A 4,629-nucleotide genomic window follows, 5' to 3' on the forward strand; every position below is an offset into this window, starting at 1 on the left:
ACAGAACAACACTTAAAATAATTTCTTCCTGACACCCTGGAGCCCCGCCAAGAGTTTTGTTCCAGCTTTTGGAGAAGGCAGAAACAGGAAAAGGATGTGCTAGTGCTTCCTGACTAGAGACCTAGGTTGGAGTTTGGAATAGTTTTGTAATTAAAATATTGTTAAGGTTCTACGGCACTTATGGATGTTATCTGCATTTACATGTCATAATAAAAGTGCTGTATAAACACACACACACCAGGCTGGCTAAATCTTCACATCACTGGTCCAGTCTTCACATGTCTGTGGTTTGTAGGTCTATGTTGAGTAAAGGTTGTTTATTAATATTTCTTAACTCAAATACTTTTTTTTTTTTTTTTGCCATGACAGTAGTGATTTCATAGCAGTATATCATGATTTCTGCTAATTGCTCAGAAGGAAACTTACCTCTCTGTCTCATCCCTCTGGGAAGAACTTGTTTCAGTGTCGTTGCCACTACTGCTTTGTCTCTCCGTCTATCTTTGAACTACTGAGCAGCCATATATTTGATTCTTATATTACTTCACTTCAGAGTATCATTAGTTTATTTGGCCAGAGCAGACACTCTGAGCAGGTGTTGTTCCGTGCTGCCAAGCCATGGCCTACTCATGCCCGGATGCTAAGCACATCCTGTAGTCTGGTGTAAACACCAGGTGGGATTCTAATCCATTGAGCACCACGGAGCCTTCTTCCATTCCTCCTTAGTGAATAGAAATCGGTGGGAAGCCCCTGTCAGGAGTTTTCTTTTTCTTTTTTTTTAAATTTAAATTTTATTAATTTATTCAGATTACAACTCAATTGTTATCCCATCACTTGTATCCTTCTATTCCTTCCTCCCTCCCACTTTCACCCTATTCCCCTCCCCTAGGACTAAGACCCAGGGGGACCTCTTCCTCAACTGTATGGTCATAAGCTATCAAGTCTCATCTTGGCAGCCTGCTTATCCTTTTTCTATGTACCACCAGGCCTCCCCAAGACGGGGAAGTGGTCAAATATAAGGCACCAGAGTTCATGTCAGAGTCAGTCCTCACTCTCCACATAACTGTGGAGAATGTCCTGTCCGTTGGGTAGATCAGAGTAGGGGTTCGATGTTTACTACTTGTATTGTCCTTGGTTAGTGCAATAGTTTGAGCAGACCCCCCTGGGCTCCAATCCACCAGTCACAATGTTCTTCTTGTATGCTTCTAGGACCCTCTGGGTCCTTCTATTTCCCCATCTCCTATATTTCCCTTACCTACAGTCTCAGTAGGATGTCCTCACATCTATCCCAATCTCCTGGTAAGTGAAGACTTTCATGGGACATGCCTTTTGGACTGCCCGAGGGGTCAGGACAGAAAGTTAAACAGCAGCTCCCAATACAGCTGGTCTGAATCCCCTCAGTAGCGTGAACAAGAACTTTCTATACCTTTAGAAGTGAGCAAGTTTTACTCCAAAATGACACAAGAAGAGAACTGGCCCAGTCACTCCTAAGCCTTCTCTGTACATAAACTCTCGAAAGAATCCCAGAAGCTCTCAGAGAAGTTCCAAGTTGACATGTCGGTCCTTTCTTGCACTAGCTTACTTCTTTTGAGGTCTGGAGAAGTTCTCTTTTATTTTCATAGTTGAAGCTGCCTGGATGTCGAGTCTCTGATCCTTGTTTTATGTGTGGATAGAGGAAGACAAAACAAACCAAGGTCACCCTCACAGACTTGGGGTCAACAGCTGGGTCTTGTGGTCATCCAAGTAGACTCTAAGGTCTACAGGACCAGAGGTGGGAAGAGAGCTTGCTTATACATCTGGCCAGGTATTACCACACAATTGTGCACAAGGACTGCAGCTCTGTTCTTAGGACCTTTCACTCCTTAGCTTATCAGTGTAGCCAACTAGCACAGGGAGAGATGGGTACTACAGTAGCTTTGTAAGACAAGAGGCTATGTCTTCTGATAGCTTGTCCATCATTAAATGAAATAATTTGAAAACTTACAAGCGTGGCCAACTTCTGGCTGTCTCCTAGCATTGATTTTCTTTCAGTGTACAGTCACAGAATTGTGAGTATGGAAAGGGGAGCAACCATGAAGCTATGCTGGCCACGTGACTAAGGTTTGATGGGTAGGAAATAAGCAGAAAGGCTGCAGTTTCTGGGTTGTGACCTGGAAGAGAAGATTGTAGCCACTTGATGGAAGGTATCCGAGTTCCTGGCACTGGAGTTGACATTTTGAGCTGCTCGGTTGCAGGCTGTTGGACGAGATAGGAAACCACACCCATTGTCTTTAGCTCTTATCAATTTGGGGGCCTGTCAGCGTATTCCCGGCAGGTTTTTATCCCAAGGTAGTGGCTTGAGAGTTCAGTAGTTAGTGTCAGCTCCAATTGGGAACATGGTTTTATGGCTCCAACTCTTCTGTTTCCCACAGGCAGCCTGACTTCTCTCACAGACATTTTGTTTGTACTGTTCATGGCTCTCTTTCGATTTTGAGCATTCTAACGTGAAAGAGAGGGATGCGACAGGAGGCCTCAGTTAGAATGAAGGTTAGAGATTCTGATTTTTTTTCCACCTAGACTCAAAAAGTCTGTTCTAAACTGTCACTCCTTTAAATGTTGCTGCATTTCCTTGGCCCGCCCTAGAATGGCTGTGTGCGAGAGCAGGGCTGATTTCTCAGCCCTGGCTACAGTGTTTGAATCTGTTGCTGAGACATCTGTTGAATTTCCAAATTCTATCTTAGGAAAGAAATATAATTTTTCTTTGATGCTACATTCTTCTTTAGGCAGGAACACAAGGAAACCACTGTCTGTGGTGGCATTTTGGCAGAACTCTCTAGTGCAGCCTGGATCTGGGAACCCACAATTCAAGAATAAGGCACCATTTACGTACAAAATTGTTGGATTTGGAAGGATACTTGGTTTCGTATGTTCCTGAAGCCACTGACTTTACAGGGTCAAAGAGCTTATTTTTCAAGCAAGTATATTTTACTGTTTATGGGAGACTACCAAAATAATTATTTCCTGTGTGGGTCAGCAGGAGTGAGGTAATCTTAAGGAAAATGTTCCATTGTGCTTATGGGGCTGGGCGGGGCAGTGACTCCAGACATCCCTTAAAGGGACAGCCATTGTATTAAATGGTGAAGTCTGGTTCATATGTCTGTGTGAGAGAGGTTCATTTTTTCTTTTTTATACTTTCAGGATCTCATGAGAGACAACAAATGTGATTGTGCATATACATTTTTTTATTTAATAAAGTTTTATTTTCCCAAATGTACAGCTGATTTAGCCTGCTTATGCATCGTCACCAGCAGCTGGGGCATCTCCACTCTTTGTGTTTCTTGTGTAAATTACTTGGGCTCTGTGCTTCCAAACCCGCTTGATAAGTCCTTTACTAAGTAGCTCCTGAAGGGCTGCCCTGGCCAGGGAACTGTGAGTCTTCAGTCTCTCTCAGAGACCACAGCTGGAGTAATAAACTTATACTTGGGAACTTCCTTACAGAGTTTGTCATATGTGGCTTTGTCAAACAGGACTAAATTGTTGCGGTTGTCCCAAACTTTGCCTTTGGACCACTTCTTCTTTTTGGCCTTGCCACCAGACTTATTTACTGGGCCTTTGTCTTTTTTTGGCCGGCTTTCCAGCATCTTTCTTCTTCTTGTCGTCCTTGGGTGGCATGGCGAAGCTAGGAGACTGGCGACAACCACTGCAGCCTCACTAAGATGTCGGAAGAAAAGGCTGTGCACACACATTTGCAGTCTCATTCATTCTTCTGTGGGTGCACCTATAAAGTGGGCTCATTTCTATAATATATAGATGTTTCAGGAAGATAATTCTATATGAGCTAGATTATAACATTCTCACTAATTTGGAAGGAGTAGCTTACCTTATACTTGTCTGCCTCGAGCCACTGGAGGTGTTTCATTTGTTGTTTTCTTCCCAGCCTATACTAAAGGGTCTATAGTAATCTGATTAACCACTTTTGTATGAATGAATGCCTTGCCAAGGAAGTGGATTCCACTCAGGAAATTTCTACCTACATTCTGGCCCGTCCTGGTACTGCGACTCTGGCTGAAAGGTCACCTTGCTAGCCTGGACTATACCTTGACTCAGGCAACAAACTTCATGATCTCAGAGGTTGAGTAACACTGTGCTTCCTCTAGCCATCCTTTCAGGAGTCAGAGAAGTAGCTCAGGATTACCTCCACCTTGTGAGATGTTGGCACAGCATCTTGAGTGGCAGTTGGACCAACAAGTAACAGACCATCAAGCTAAATTAAATAGGATTCCACTTCTGGTCCATATACTGGAGGGATGACCTTAGATATACACTGCCCGATATACTTCATTCTGCTTATTTTCCTTGACCGATTTGCTATAGGGGCTTAGAGTATGCACTATAGTTCATAGGGCTCCATATTATAATAGATAATGACCAGTAACTACGAGATTTTTGTTGAGTGTCTAGTAGGTGCCGGCATGCATTGATGCTGGTATGCAGAAGTGAACAGATCAAGCATGGTTCCCGCCCATAAGAAATTTAGCCTCTAGAAGAAGATAAACATAACCCATAAAATAATTATAAATTATACTCATTGTGAAAGATAAACCTCAGTAGGGAATACATGAAAATTTGCAAGACGATAAAAATGAATGTCAG

At 43.0% G+C, this 4,629-nt stretch overlaps 1 pseudogene; it reads right to left on the reverse strand.

The window, feature by feature from the left end:
• Positions 1–3,230: 3,230 nt before the first annotated feature.
• On the reverse strand, positions 3,231–3,687 carry LOC127196148 (40S ribosomal protein S25-like; annotated as a pseudogene).
• Between the last annotated feature and the right edge of the window lie 942 nt (positions 3,688–4,629).

Source organism: Acomys russatus, chromosome 12, assembly GCF_903995435.1.
Source record: "Acomys russatus chromosome 12, mAcoRus1.1, whole genome shotgun sequence".
NCBI classification, from domain to species: Eukaryota; Metazoa; Chordata; class Mammalia; order Rodentia; family Muridae; genus Acomys; species Acomys russatus.